The sequence below is a fragment of the Rutidosis leptorrhynchoides genome, chromosome 9, assembly GCF_046630445.1.
Source record: "Rutidosis leptorrhynchoides isolate AG116_Rl617_1_P2 chromosome 9, CSIRO_AGI_Rlap_v1, whole genome shotgun sequence".
In the NCBI taxonomy this organism is placed as follows: domain Eukaryota; kingdom Viridiplantae; phylum Streptophyta; class Magnoliopsida; order Asterales; family Asteraceae; genus Rutidosis; species Rutidosis leptorrhynchoides.
Genome location: NC_092341.1, coordinates 173,971,500 through 173,988,399, shown reverse-complemented (window position 1 = coordinate 173,988,399; position 16,900 = coordinate 173,971,500). Strand labels below are relative to the sequence as shown.

The window sequence follows — 16,900 nt, the reverse complement described above, 5'->3', positions numbered from 1 at the left end:
TATCTCAACTGCCATCACAAATCTTTGTGGTAATTTCAGTTTTCACAATTTTGAGATAATGTTCAATTTGATTTGATAGATACATGGGTTTGAGGGATGTTAGTGGTTCAGATCGTTTCGATTAGTTGTTAACGTGATTTTGAGAGACGGATATGGAACTGGATTTGGAGGGTTATTGGTTTCAGTTTAAGGTTTGTAGAAACAAATATGTAACTTGCATCGAGATGTTTCAACTCAGTCGCGTTCGAGATCAGAAGATTTTTCTCCTTATAAAGTGAGTATTCTTCAAACTGTTCTTGATATCATATTTTACATATTGGTTGACTAAATTGTTTGACTTTTTGTGTAGAGTGAGATGAGTGATTCATGTGAGAGTAATCTTCAAACCTGAAACAAATATTTCTTACTTTTTTCTAGCAGAAACATCCATGGAAACATTAATTGTGTTGAGCATATGTAAAGAATGTAGAAGTTTCACTTATATGTCAATTTCCAATCCGTCTAGGCCCGACGATTCAAAAATGAATGATGTTATGTGAGTTGTATTTGGTATTAATCTTTATACCAAATATATTAATATATTAATATAATAATATACTAATGACGTATGAGAAGATATGAATACAGTTTCTCCATGCATTATGAGACTCAATACCACATTTTGTGAAGGTAAGTTTCTATCATGCTTGGTAACTGATCTAAATTTTAGGCATAATAAATTCACCATTCCTCTATAAGATGACTTAGCATTATCTTAAACTTTTTAAATAAATAAATCATTATCTGAGTCATAAAAAAATAATGAACACTCTAATGATGATTGAATGTTTAGCATTATTTTAGCCTTTCTATATTCATTAAATGCTTATAAATATAGCTGTAAATATGGTGGACCAAATAAATCTTAAGGGTAGTTGTTTTTTTGTTGTTGTTGTTGTTGTTGTTGTTGTTGTTGTTGTTGTTGTTGTTGTTGTTGTTGTTGTTGTTGTTAAGACACTTAATAGATCAGAATGTTCATGAGTATCTCTATTTGCAGTTTACCAAGTTATCGGTTGCTTTTTTTTCATCCAGGGGAGGTTTGGCTCCACATATAAAGTCTTTGAGGGCAACCATGGTTTATGAGGTTAGATACAAATCTGGTTTCTTGCACCTGGGGTAAAAATATTTGTAATACATTGTGCAACAGAGTTGGTTTATAACTTGGAACTCAAATGCTAATGATTGTTTGGGGTGTTTGACTATTTTTATTCAAAACTCATAAACTGATGTTTTATTTACAGGGTAATGGGAATCATTGTAGTGGAGCACCTCAACGAAAAAACAATGATTGAAGGGAAACGCTTAATACGGGTCTGGGTATGCAGTCAATACGGGTCCAAGTCTAATTGTGTACATTACTGTGGGTCAGAACAACGCTTCTTATCGCATCTTGTGAGAATTTCGATAGCAATTTAAATAAATAGCATAAAAAGCATCCGGTAAAAAAAATACATGATGCGTTCCTTGTGATCTGAGAACATAACAGCAGGTATTCAACATACATGCTGCAGAGGGTTCAGCAAGCTTCATGATGAATTCCTTTTTTTGTCATTTCAAGGAATAAATACAACAAAAAAGGAATAAATATCTTTTGTAAGACTGATGTTTCGTCATTTCAAGGTTACATAGGATACCTAAACTCCCCATTGAAGAAAGGTACGAAGCCACTTTAATATGAAGGATGTTAAGATCGTAAGCTAGCTGCTCATTGAACATCAATTGCTCTTTTTAATACACTTCAAAGTTTTGAAATTGTATTATTCATCTTAATTAGTGTCTTTGTTATATTTTAAGATTCACTTTATCTATTCTACAGATGCAAAGACAGTCGCTTCCTAAAAGACAATGGGAACAATCTGTAGGTTGTGAAGTATAAGGACATCCGCCAAAAAATATTTAAAGAAGATGGAAATGTCCATGCCCAATATTATTTGTAAGTTTTCCTTGAACTTCGCACTATATATATATATATATATATATATATATATATATATATATATATATATATATATATATATATATATATATATATATATGAGGTGCTAAGATATTCTATTGCTCTACTTTGTAATAATGAGTTATCGTTATCATATTATAAAATATATATACGGATTCATTGTTAACAGAAATTACTAATGGTGTGGGAACATTGGTCCGTGGGCATTTTTGAGGACATACAGATGTTGTGGTGGTAAAACGCCTGCTACCAATGCCTGCTATTTCAATCAAGTTGATGCAATTATTAAATTTTAGTATATTCTCATGACTTCACGAGGCATGGTATCTTGGGTGATTAGAATACTCAACTAAGAATAAAAGTAGTTAAAATTCTTTACTTCACTAAAGTTTTTTTTTTTTCAATCAGATTATCATCAGTATGGAATGGGGATAATTTTGGTCCTCACATTTGCCTAGAACAACATATGACATTGATCTAGATTTATAACGACAACCAAAACCTAAATGATCAGGGTTAATAGGTTAATATTGTATCAGTTCGTGTCTCTACACACTTCTATATGTGTTATATATATATATATATATATATATATATATATATATATATATATATATATATATATATATATATATATATATATATATATATATATATATATATATATATATATCATGCAATGGCTAAAAAGGATATAATGATGCAGCCCTTTGAGAAAATGATATCTGGAACGTATTTATGTGACATAGGAAGAAGAGTAATTTGATGAATGTCTTTTGCATCAAATATGTGTGGACTATTTCCTTCCATAATATGTTTTTTGAACTTTAAATTTTTTTAATTATGCAAAATAGATTTCACTACTATGAATTATTTAGGTATATTATTTTATATTAAATTTTATTTGATGATAGTTAAGTAAAAATAATGGTATGCAGATACCACTAAGAAAGTCATATTAATTTAATACTTCAAATATGTTGACTAGCTGAGTGATCATAAGTTTTCTAAACCTTTATTTTGTAGTTCTGTCTAAGGGTTTTTACTACTATTACTTATTTGAATGATTATTTGCATTAGTAATTTATGACAATTTCTGACCTCATGACAAAGTAATTACTGAAAACCACTGCTTATATGTATAAAAACCTTGATGTGTGAGTGCAGGGATGCTTAATGAGGGAAGTAACGTCTATATATATCGCTTTCGAGTTTTGCTTAGAGAAATAATCATGGGAAGGAGTTCGTGTATTATTTGGCTTATTCAGATTAGCCAACATACATTTTTAATATATATATGCCAAAATGAGTGGGTCAAAAGAAGCGGGTCAGAAAAGTTGTTCGACTCATTTGACCTTTTGCCTTCTTTTCTAATATGTTTGATTATTGCTTATAATCATATGAGCGTTAAGAATGACTCAAGTCACATTCATAAGCAAATGTGTCAAGAATGCCACCTTTAGTCTTACTCTCCCATTGTCATATGTCATATTGTGTGTAATGTCATGTATGCCTACAATCGACTATATGCATATGGGTTAATATTTCACCTCCTAAGGAGTATTCAATTTTTTGGTGTTGTTAAAACAAATTAGGTTTTTACTATAAGTACGTAGGTTGTAATTAGATAAATAATATCCATAATAATGCTTAAGGTTATTGAGTTTTATTAGTAGAGTGACTGTCCAATACGGAGTATGATTTTTTGGTATTCTTCGTTTTATTAGTAGAGTGACTGCCCAATATGGTTTAGGAGTGCATTCAAAATGCACTATGGAAACTTTATACCCGTTTGATATGTTGAAACATTTGAGCATGTTACATTCTAAACTATATGTTTTAGAAGGTACTATATTTGTCTTGTGTGACATAATGTTTTAAGAAGGTTATTTATGGGTTTAATTGTTCGACATTTATTCAAATATAAGTGGTCCACTACAATTCTATTGTAGGTAATGGAGAAGCTTTATATTCAAATCAACGATAAAAAGTTGTGCATGAATATGTTAAGTACACCTACTACTTTAGTATGGATCAAAACTACTTTAATTTAGTATAAGACAACTAACACTACTACTTTAATTTAATACATTCATTCTAAACATTACTCTTGATTAAACTCTCATAAAACCCCGCGAATTCACGGGTCAGAATTAGAGTTTGCCAAATCAAAGGTAAATCGAATACTATTAACGATTTTCATTAGCATCTAAATACTATGAACGATTTTCATTAAGTAATTCAAAATTTGGCTTTAGGTTTGTGGTTACTGTAATAGATTAAAATAATGGTGGTCTTTGGAGTGGAGGTATGTGATTTGGTGAATGATGTGTGTTAAGTCTTTTTTCATGGGCATCTATAGACATATAATCTATTTCACTTTGCGACGTATCATATATTTGTGTGATGATGCAGGTACTTTGGAGTGGAAGCAGATGGCATCTAATTTCATTGATTTCGATTGGGATGTGCAGGTAGTCAATGAGCAATTTAAGAGACGAAATGAGATTGGCTGGTGAGTTTTTTGAACTTAGTTTTTGTTGTAGCAAATTAATGTCTACTTAGTTTTTGTTGTAGCATTCATTGCCTACGTAGTTTTTGTCCAAGCATTCAACCAGATGCAATTAGGGTTAGTCGAATCTCTATCATTCTACGATTTTGTTTAAGTAACTGAAAAATGAAACAAATAAGGTAAATTGTTATAAAACATGAAAATCTTAGCTACAAAAGTATGTAGTCAAGATCCCTGCATATGCCTTTCAAAAACAACACTTTTTTATGTTTTGAAGTTACTTTCTTTATTTTTCATGGTGAACCAAACCATTTAAGTTTAATAATACATATCCACCGTATACACAAAGGTGTTAAATAGTGGTCAAATTAAAATTTTGCAATACGGAGTATGTCAGTATGTATATATGTTTCACGTGCACGTGTGAGGAGGTTAAATTATATGTGGCAAAATTGAGTGAAATAGTGTTATTTAAATAATCTAAATTAAATGTGTCTTTGGATATTTCAATCCTATTTCAATATCTCTTGCGTTGTCAAATGCAGATATGAGCAATAATAGTCATAGGATATAAAGATTAATAAGGTGCAAAAGATTTGTATTTAATACCATCAATAATGACAAACAGGCAAAGATATATCAAGATCTTGCTGGAAACAATCTTTGCAGAAAAATGGTATTGTCTTACCTCTATTTTCTTGATGCATTTTTTGACTGCATACATGGTATTTGTGTTTGTTGTGCATAACTCCATAGAATACTCCATCCCATTTATAGTAAATATTATGATTTGTGTAATGTTTATAGGGTTGGGATTAAATTGCCAACAATTGAGGTCCAATTTGAGCATCTAAATGTGGAGGCTGATGTTAATAGATGCAGCTGAGCCTTACCCAGTTTTATAAACTTTCACATTCATCTTTTCGAGGTAAGAATGAGAGACCAAAATCATCAGAAGTGTTATTTGTTCTTAATCATTTTGTTTTAATAAAGTCTGTTAATCTTTGATCATGTTTATGTCTTTTATTAGGGGCTATTGAGTTTATTACATCTACTTTCGAATACAAAAGGCATATAACTATCCTTGATGATGTTAGCGGTATCATTAAGCCTATAAGGTGAATATAAAATTCGCACAAATATCACTCTCTTCTTATTAGTGAGAATTCGACTGTCTACTTATTAATTAGTCTTTTCGGGTTGTGTTTCATCTATAACGGGTAGATAAAAGTGGCAAACGGGTTTAAAAGTATGCTAGCATTGATTTTTAGTGCACTTCTATAACCATTCTATTCGAAAATTGGATCGCTATTGAAATATAAAGTAATGCAATATTAGAAAATGTGTTAACACACAAATCATAAATTAGCATATTTACAGATATATGTACTAATTGACACTTAATCTTACTTTATACAATGACATTAATTTCATACCTTTATCACATATATGATATTTGTCTTCCACTTTAAAACTTTAAGTAATACATTATATATTTATTGTTTTATTGTAGTGTTCGGGTAACGTAACATATAAAGTAACATATAAAGAGCATGAACTACATGAGTTTGTACCGGATAGAACTTCATATATAAGTCGAAATGATGTTCATATTAGAGAAACATTGGCTTTCTCTGCAAGATGTCAAGGCATTGTATCGCGTTACGGTTAGTTTGTCATCAGTTCGGTTTCTATGTTCGTTTTAATGGTAATAAGAATTTTGTTTAACAAAATTCATTTCCAAAGAATTACACATATGTTAGCAGAGTTGTCAAGAAGAGACAGAGATACAAACATTAAACCTGATACTGATGTCTTCATGAAGATAACAAATCGTCATTTTGTCTAATAAATAAACACACTATACTTCTAAATCGTAAGCTCATAATGGTATTTTTATCCATAATTGTACTTCTAAATTTTCAAACTATTATAGTCTGAACAAGAATTAATTTCAAATTTCTACTCAAGAGTCGATTCAAGTTGGCTGGAAAGAGTAAGGCTTGGCTTAATGCTAAGGCAGGATCAGTAAGTTTTGAACTTATCAATAATATCTTACATTCTAATGATACAAACCTATTTTACTGCTTTTTAGTAAACTAAATTGGCTACAATTCTTTTGTAGTATGATGTACATGTTGATGTTCCATCTGAGCTTGTGGATATTAACAACCGAAACTTTGTTTTCTTATCAAAGAAAACTGATAGTTATGTCAACAACGATTACAATAGTCACATTGTAGTTCTTGACGCTATAGATGACGATGAAGTTTTGGAGGTGATTAACAAAAAACAGCTTGAAGAAGTTGGGTCAGTCAACCTTTTAGATGAGGTTACTGTTTTCCAACCACCGACACCATACCAGGTGAAAACCATTATATACATTGGAAATCTGTAGTCAAATTCATACATTATAATTTAGACTTGACATATATACTAATTTATACAATTATTTTTTGGATATGTATTTACGATTGATGATTTTATATTTAATTTGTCATTTCACAGAAAAAGAATTTTGTTCGACAGTGTTTTTCGAATTCAAGTTCTGTTAGGCGTAAGAGTACAACCCCAAATAACCTTCATGCTGAAGACACACCAAGTCGACAAACAACTGATGCATTTGCATCTCTCAAAATACCAAAGATTCAATCATTCTGATTTGATGCATTGTCAAATTTTTGAATAAATATAACGTGTGTTTTTTCAACATGCAATACTCATGCTACAATAAACGTGGTCTGATTGTGCAACCACACGAGGCAAACGCCTCAAACGAACTTTTTTATTTGTTTTTATGTTGCATTTCAATGACTACATTTCCTTCTAGATTTTTTTATATAATAAATATGTTTTTGGTTTTCATTACCAATGCTTTTTATATGTCTACAATAACTGTTTAAGTATTTTATATTATGTTCAACTTTTAAAGTTTTTTTACAGACATATATGGTTGGATTTTAAATTTCAAGTATATACATTGGATACAGAACAACTAATATAACTACTTACATTAAATACAATTGTTAACACCTATTTCCTTATGAGGTAAGGCTTAGTATGTCAACAAGAGACTAGAAGTGATCTAGCTTTAGGAGGGCGGAGTGTTGCCGATTGATTTTTACCCTCGGGAAATAATCCCTGCAGACCCGGTTCACAAGTGTAGAAACTTGTGGGGTGGCTTAATCAATCTGTCGTCCGTAGAGCGTAAGAGTGCTAGCCGGATGACTTCTAGTGAGAGAAAGTAGAGAGAGAAAGAGAAGTGAAGTCTCAGCTCTCAAAGTTGTCAGAATATCTGAACTTGTGTAAAATGACGACCCAAGGGGTCTATTTATAGTGTCAGATCTACCAGATTTGTTTGGGGACACGTGTCAAATGATGATACGTTCTGTTACATGTGCTCCGAAATTTATGCTAAATGCGGCGCTCTCCGGCCAGGGCTTATGCGCTAGGCGGCCTTCAGGGCTTACGCATGACGGAGCAGCCTGTACAGCAGAGAACGCTGGACGGACAATCTCCACAAAACTGTTATTTCCAGCCTTTCTGATGCTATTTTTATGCAACTATTATGCCTTTTATGTGTGTATACGATAGAATACACCATTAACACTAATTGTAAACATTATTTCTGTACAAACACTCACATAGCCCCGCGAATTCGCGGGTCCTCCACTAGTTAAATAATATTACAACTTGGAAAAAGAAGCTAGCTACAATGTTTACATGATGCATAACATCGTTGATGCACACTTCTAAAAAATTAGCATACGTTCTTTTAAGCTTATTAGCAGTAACATTGAGACATGGAGGAACAAGCTAGTCTCGAAAAAAGTTGAGATGTTTATTTGCAGGGGACGAAAAAAAAAATTTCGGTTAGAGTTGAATTGGATGAGATGTCGGCATCGACTCATTACGATACCCAGTTTGTGATAATGAAATCGAGTCCAAAGACCATCACTGACGGAACTTGAACCCGACCATAGATGGGGCGAGTACAAAAATTATTTAATTTTTCATCGAAGCTGGGGCGAACACTAAAAAAACCTTATTTTTTAGTATAAAATTTTTTTTGGTGTAAATTTAAAAAGAAAAAAATCCCGCCCTATCTCCACAATGCTCCGCCCCTGAAGACCATGCAGATCTTCGTGTTCTATTCTGTTAAAATTTAGTGATGAGTACAAGTCCACTTATAGGACGGTGGTCAGTGGCGAATCTAGGATGAAAACCCAATGGGGTCGTAATTTTTTTTTATCGAAACTAATTATATTTTAAGGGTACTTTATTGGTTGTTTACCTTTGAAAAACATAAAATTTTAAAATATATGAGGTCCTATAGTTAAATTTAGTGGTGCCCCGTACAATTTGAAGAGTAGATAGTATAAAAAAATTTTATTTAATGAGATCATGGGACCCCACTTCTCAGAGAGTGGAGTCGCCACTGACGGTGGTACTTTATCTGCATATAGTGATATATAGACCATGCTAGCTCGTGAGATGGTTGGTTTCATATACAATCCATATGCACCAACCCATGTTGTATACTTGTACAACTATAGCAATAAATAAAAAATTTTTTTTTAGAAAAATTAAAAGGTTATTATTATAGAGAGAAAATAAAATCCTTTTTATGTTAATGAGATTTGGATTTGACCGATTCTAGCTTACAGAAACTAACTGAGAAAGGTTACTATAATTTTCCAACAGTACCCCTTATATCTTAAAACTCCTCTACCAAATTAGAAGGACACGTGTCAAAAAAATATGGCTACTTACCTTAATAAGGCTCAATGTAGATGAACCAATGCCACATGATCAATGGGAAAGTAACCAATTGGAGGAAGCGGGGGGAAGCAAATTTTTTTTTTTCATTTTTTGAAAAAACTTTGTTCACGAACATTATAGATTGGATGAAAATAAAAACATTTAGAAAAGACACTTCGTGATGAATGTTATTATTTTGGCGAGAAAATGATCGACAAAAATAACATTCAAGATAATATTGTTCGTGAAGAATCTTCACGTTTTTTTTTCAAGTTTTGTGAAGTAAAATTTAGCCCGATTTAGAGTTTAGGGTTTAGAGTTTAGGGTTTAGGGTTTGGTGTTTTGGGTTTATGCCTAAACCCTAAACCCTAAACTCTAAACCGTTCGTATTAAAAACTCAATTCAAATCCTAAATCTAAACCCTAATATCTAAACCCTATAAACCCTAATATCTAAACCCTAATATCTAAACCCTAATGTCTAAAACCTCAACATACGCTCGATAAACACGATAATTGTTATATATTACTTCTTCGAGCGTTTTCCCGCCAAAATAATAACATTCATCACGAAGTGTCTTTTCTAAATGTTCTTATTTTCATCCAATCTATAATGTTCGTGAACAAAGTTTTTTCAAAAAACGGAAAAAAAAAAATTTGCCTCCCCCCGCTTCCCCCCAATTGGTTACTTCTCTCTTAATCCTACCACTATATATATATATATATATATATATATATATATATATATATATATATATATATATATATATATATATATATATATATATATATATATATATATATATATATATAGCCCGTGCGTTGCACGGGTGTGTAAAAATTCGTGCAAAAAATGTAATTTCCAGTTCATATTGGTATGTAAATAGCGATGTTGAAAGGAAAAGTATAAAAATTATTTAAGATCCCGTGGTGTTGTCAAATTTTAAATTTTGTGCGTTGCATGGTGGGTAAAATAATCGTGCAAAATTAATTGATTATTTTCATACAATTATTCTTTTGAGTTTAAGAGCCCGTGGTGTTGACATATTTTAAAAGTTCTTTTGAGTGTAAGAGCTCGTGGTGTTGACATATTTTAATAGGTTATTTTGTGTGTAAGAGACCGTGGTGTTGACAAATTTTAAAAGTGGTAACGTTAGTAAAGTGTAAGTTATATTATTTTAGAATTATTATATACAATTATTTTTTGAATAAAAGTGTATATATATATTTTATTGGCTAAAGGCCAAAGACAAAACTACGCGAATTATAAGGCAAAACTATGAAATGTTCGCTGAAAATAAGTACAGCGGTTATGTTTTCGCATTAATGCAAGACCGCGGTTTAATCCGCTGAGTTTCGCGGATAGTTAAGTAATTCGCAAACCGCGGATATCTCGAATGCTATAAATAGGGAGCTAGGCCTCTCATTTATAGGTTGTTGATTCTCTGCCATTTTGCCCAAGCCTTTGTAATTTCCACTTGTGATCTTGCCCAAGAGATTTTTACACCGCGCAAAGGTGAAATATGCTAATTAACGATCAAGACCGGGTCGGGGTGGTTGATCACTTGATAGTTAAAGAGAAAGACGAACATCGGGGCCCTAAATAATCATCAAATATTTCATCCTCCATTATAATCTTATTGCACTCAATCCGTAATTAAATAACATCGCTAATTAAGGATTGAACAATTGGCGCCATCCGTGGGACACGTTTACAAATTAAACCGAAATTTTTTTGTTTCGTTCTATCAAACTATTAATTCTCTGGTTTAATTCCAATCTTGTTTTTGTTGTGATGATTTACAGGTGCTTTTGTAATACGCAATCAGTCGATCTGCTCGATAATCATGATGACAAATGCAAAGCAAACTGGCATTTCTGCGAATGCTGATGCACTGCCTGGTGATTCGCAGAACGTTGTGATATTTCCATTGCAAACAAATGCTAGTATAATCGCGGGAAAATCGGTTCAAGAACCGATCGCTGAAACATCTGCTGAAAATAATGCTAGTGACTCGCAGCCAGAAGTTGCTGCTGAAAAAATGATTGCGCGAAGAACTTTGCTGCAAAATCGCAATGAAACAATCGCTGATGGGAAGCGACCAAAAGCTTTATCTAGAAAATCTAGTCTGCGAACTGACAAAATTGTTGGTACTGCAATCGAGCAAGCTAAGATAGATGCTAAGCGTAATTGCGAATCTCGCATACCGCGCACTTACTTATGGCCATTGAATGATTCAGGATCACAAGTTGATCGTCTAGTTCTTGAGCATAATGATAGCGATAGTGATAATGCAGAAGATCGCATTCATTTGAACTCTGCGTACAAATCAAAAATGGCAAAAACACCAAGAGAAGAGAGCAAATTGATAATGCTAAAAACGAACATATATTTCATAGCATTATTCCCCAAGAAAGACAAGCTTTTAGTTGCAAATGTTCTATTTACAAGTGATATTCGTTTAAATATTAAAAGGTGAAGACAAAAGACAGATTCGACGAATTGAAGACGCAAACGACCAAAAAGCTCAAAAGTACAAAATACAATCAAAGAGGTTCCAATTATTGATAAGAAACGTCTCGAAATTACAAGAGTACAAGATTCAAAACGCAAAGTACAAGATATAAAATAGTACGCAAGGACGTTCGAAAATCAGGAACCGGGACCAGAGTCAACTCTCAACGCTCGATGCAACGGACTAAAAATTACAAGTTAACTATGTATATAAATATAATATAATATATAATTAATTATATTAATTATATATATATATTATATTTATAAAATAAATCGTCGGCAAACAAAGAGCCAAATGTGGGTGAGCTGTAAAAACGATCTCCGCGACTCGCGGAGTTTGAAGAAGAAAAGGGCCGCGAGTCGCGGAGCCCCAAATGTTGAAACTGCCTATAAAGCTCGTGCATTCTGATCGTAAAAAAATATCCAATATATCAATCTCTCTATATCTATACGTAATATTTATATTTATAATTTATATTTTAATTTTAATTTTAATTTTAATTTTAATCCTAATAATAAGGGTATGTTAGCGAATGTTGTAAGGGTGTAAGTCGAAATTCTGTCCGTGTAACGCTACGCTATTTTTAATCATTGTAAGTTATGTTCAACCTTTTTAATTTAATGTCTCGTAGCTAAGTTATTATTATACTTATTTAATCCGAAGTAATCATGATGTTGGGCTAATTACTAAAATTGGGTAATTGGGCTTTGTACCATAATTGGAGTTTGGACAAAAGAACGACACTTGTGGAAATTAGACTATGGGTTATTAATGGGCTTTATATTTGTTTAACTAAATGATAGTTTGTTAATGTTAATATAAAGATTTATAATTGGACGTACCCATAAATTACCATATACACTCAATCGGACACGATGGGAGGGGTATTTATATGTACGAATAATCGTTCATTTAACCGGACACGGGAATGGATTAATAGCCACTAGAATTATTAAAACAGGGGTGAAATTATGTACAAGGACACTTGGCATAATTGATAACAGAGTATTAAAACCTTGGGTTACACGCAGTCGACATCCTGGTGTAATTATTAAACAAAGTATTAAAATCTTGTTACAGTTTAAGTCCCCAATTAGTTGGAATATTTGACTTCGGGTATAAGGATAATTTGACGAGGATACTCGCATTTTATATTTATGACTGATGGACTGTTATGGACAAAAACCAGACGGACATATTAAATAATCCAGGACAAGGGACAATTAACCCATGGGCATAAAACTAAAATTAACACGTCAAACATCATGATTACAGAAGTTTAAATAAGCATAATTCTTTTATTTCATATTTAATTTTCTTTATTTTATATTTAATTGCACTTCTAATTATAGCACTTTTATTTATTATTATTGTATTTAATTGCACTTTTAATTATCGTACTTTTTAATTATTGCAAGTTTATTTTATCGCACTTTTATTATTCGTAATTTCATTATAGTTATTTACTTTACGCTTTAAATTAAGTCTTTTATTTAATATTTTACATTTGATTTTAACTGCAACTAAAGTTTTAAAATCGACAAACCGGTCATTAAACGGTAAAAACCCCCCTTTATAATAATAATATTACTTATATATATATATATATTTGTTTTTATAAAAGTAAACTAATATAGCGTTAAGCTTTGTTTAAAGATTTTTCCAGTGGAACGAACCGGACTTACTAAAAACTACACTACTGTACGATTAGGTACACTGCCTATAAGTGTTGTAGCAAGGTTTAAGTATATCCATTCTATAAATAAATAAATATCTTGTGTAAAATTGTATCGTATTTAATAGTATTTCCTTGTAAAATTTAATAGTATTTTATACCCCTTAGCTTTGACATCAAATTATTTTTGGCGCCGCTGCCGGGGACAATCTAGCTTAAAAGCCGGAAGCGCAACGCTAATAATTATAAAAAAAAAGATTTTTATTTTTAGTTTACTTTTATAAAAATACGTTTTTGTAAAAATACGTTTTAAATATTCGAAAACATAGAAAAGAAAAACAAAAATATAAATATTTTTAAGAATTTGTTAAATATTTAAGTTTTGTAAAGTTTCTTTATTTTTATTTTATAAAAATATAAGTTTTATTTAAAAATTTTGTTTTTATTAAAAAAAACGTCGAATTAAAAAAAGTACCTGAGTTGAAAATTGGAACCCCGCGACTCGCGGAGTTTGCAGCTTCAAGTACCGCAACTCGCGGAGCCACCCTGACACCGACAGAAATCCTAATCAGCATTTATTACGGATAATTATTATTATTATTAATAAACCCTAATTACTTAATTATTATTATAATTAGTTTAAGTTTTTAAATTAAATTGTATTTTAAATTTTAATTAGTTTTATTATATATAAAAATTAATAGTTTAATAAAATAAATAATATAAAAATAATATTTTTATAAAAATTGTAATTTTTACAACTTTTAGTATATTTTTATATTTTGCCCCTTTTTAATTGTTTTAGCGTAATATTTGTATTTTTTGCTCGTATTTAGTTTTAAACTTAGTTTTTGCCATAGTTATTTTTTTAGATTTTTAGGCTTTGCAGTAAAATCCCTTAAGTGCTTTTTCTTTAGACTAAGATTTAGGTACTTTAGAATTTTGCGACGCCTTTTTAAGTTTTAGTTTCTTTTTAAGTTATTGCCATTTGAGATATAGTTTTTCTTGTAAGCTTTAATATTTTTAGACACCTTTTACCTATGTATCAATTATCATTCCAATTAGTAATCTCAATTTGCGATTATAATTTTAAGTTAGTGATAGTAATAAGGTTGGGTTAGTTTAGTGTTTTTAAGTTCTATAAGTCATTTTTTTTTTCTTTCTTATTTTTATTTTTCGATCTTTTTCCGACACGCTCTTTTTATTTCTTATTTCTCGCTATTCTAGTTTTTAGGACATAGATTTTTATTCTACTTCTTATCTAAATTTCTTAAAATTATGAAAATTTATTTTAAGTGGTTAAATTGATAGACATCAAAATTTTCTGGTTCGTAGTAATAGTTGGATTTTTACGTGGACCGGGTTATTGGAGCCAAACAGTCCTCAATTATATTGAGACCAAACGAATCCTGCCCCTCTGCTGCATCTTTTGGCTATTCGAAACGTGGGCAAAATCAGAAAAGTCTATTGATTGGATAACTTATATAATTTTTCGTTCCTTTTAAAAAACTAATAGGATATTCAGTGAATGCACCGAGCAAGACGTTCACCACCTTTTGTACGTTCACCACCTGTAACTAGATCAAGACATTTAGCAAATATTACCGCCGTTGATTTTTCTTTAGAATCGTCATCCAGTCGACCAAGTACTCCAGTTCAAATTTCCGATAATCCATTTTTTGAACCCGACCTCACAATTGAGAATCCGGAGAATATTCAGGGACGATTCATAGATCCTGAACCATTAAATTTTCCTCCGGAACCACCAATCATTCAAACAGAGATTGTTGACGAACGAACCATTAAATCAGAATCCTCTAGTGATTTCGATTCAACAAATTCAATTATGGAGAATCTGGAACCTTTAAGTATGGAGGACCGAATGAGAGCTAAACGCACTGGCCAAGGTCACGCAATTACTCATCCAGACATTAATGCGCCAGATTATGAAATTAAAGGACAAATTCTACACATGGTGACTAATCAATGCCAATTTAGTGGTGCGCCAAAGGAAGATCCAAATGAACATCTTCGTACCTTTAATAGGATCTGCACACTATTTAAAATCCGAGAAGTGGAGGATGAACAGATATATCTCATGTTATTTCCCTAGACTTTAAAGGGAGAAGCCAAAGATTGGTTGGAATCGTTACCTGAAGGGGCGATTGATACATGAGACGTTTTAGTTGAAAAATTTCTTAAACAATTCTTTCCGGCATCTAAAGCCGTAAGACTTCAAGGAGAAATTGTTACGTTTACACAGAAACCGAATGAAACTCTATATGAGGCGTGGACAAGATTTGGAGAGTTATTAATAGGATGTCCGCAACATGGTTTAGATACCTGTCAAATAGTACAAATATTCTACCAAGGATGCGACATCACTACAAGGAAAGACATAGATATAGCAGCTGGTGGTTCTATTATGAAGAAAACCGAAACTGATGCTTACAAAATTATTGATAACACTGCTTCCCACTCACATGAGTGGCACCAAGAAAAAGATATCGTTAGATCATCTAAAGCAGCTAGAGCCGATTCTAGCCATGACTTAGATTCCATTTCCGCAAAGATAGATGCTGTCGAGAGACGAATGGAAAAGTTGACTAAGGATATTCACTCAATACAAATTAGTTGTGAGCAGTGTGGAGGACCACATTTAACAAAAGATTGTCTCAGTATTGAATTAACAATGGAACAAAGAGAGAATATTTCATACATAAACCAAAGGCCTGGAAATAATTATCAGAATAATTATCAACCGCCAAGACCGATTTACAATCAAAACCAGAACTATAACTGAAATATTCCATACAACAACCAACAAGGTCCTAGCAATCAACAAGTATCCAACAATACTTACAATCAGCAAAGACCTAATTTTCAAAACAAACCACCACAACCCGATGATAAAAAGCCGAATTTAGAAGATATGATGACGAAGCTAGTTGAAACTCAAACGCAGTTTTTCACATCTCAAAAACAAACTAATGAACAAAATGCTCAAGCATTTAGAAATCAACAAGCTTCTATTCAAAATCTGGAACAAGAAGTAAGTAACCTAGCAAGATTAATAGGTGAAAGAAAACCGGGAAGTCTGCCTAGTGATACAAATGCTAACCCCCGGAATGAAACAGCTAAAGCTATTACCACAAGAAGTGGTACAACACTTAAACCACCTGAAATACATGTAACTTCTGATGAAGCTATTCCTACTCCACAAGAACCACAACCTGAACAAGATAAGGAAAAAGAACCGGTAGTTGAAAAGGTTAATGAAGATAACACAGTTAAGGCTAAACCTTATGTTAAACCATACCAACCACCACTTCCTTACCCGAGTAAAATGAAGAAAGAGAAACTTGAAGCCGAGCAATCCAAATTCTTGGATATGTTTAAACAGATAAATGTAAATTTTCCTTTCATCGATGTGATTTC

At 31.9% G+C, this 16,900-nt stretch overlaps 1 non-coding gene across 1 annotated transcript; it reads right to left on the bottom strand.

Annotated features, from left to right (window-relative positions):
- Nucleotides 1–15,692: 15,692 nt before the first annotated feature.
- Nucleotides 15,693–15,799, bottom strand: LOC139869878 (small nucleolar RNA R71). The gene has a single exon (XR_011766455.1). It is a non-coding gene; the product is annotated as a small nucleolar RNA R71 (small nucleolar RNA).
- Between the last annotated feature and the right edge of the window lie 1,101 nt (nt 15,800–16,900).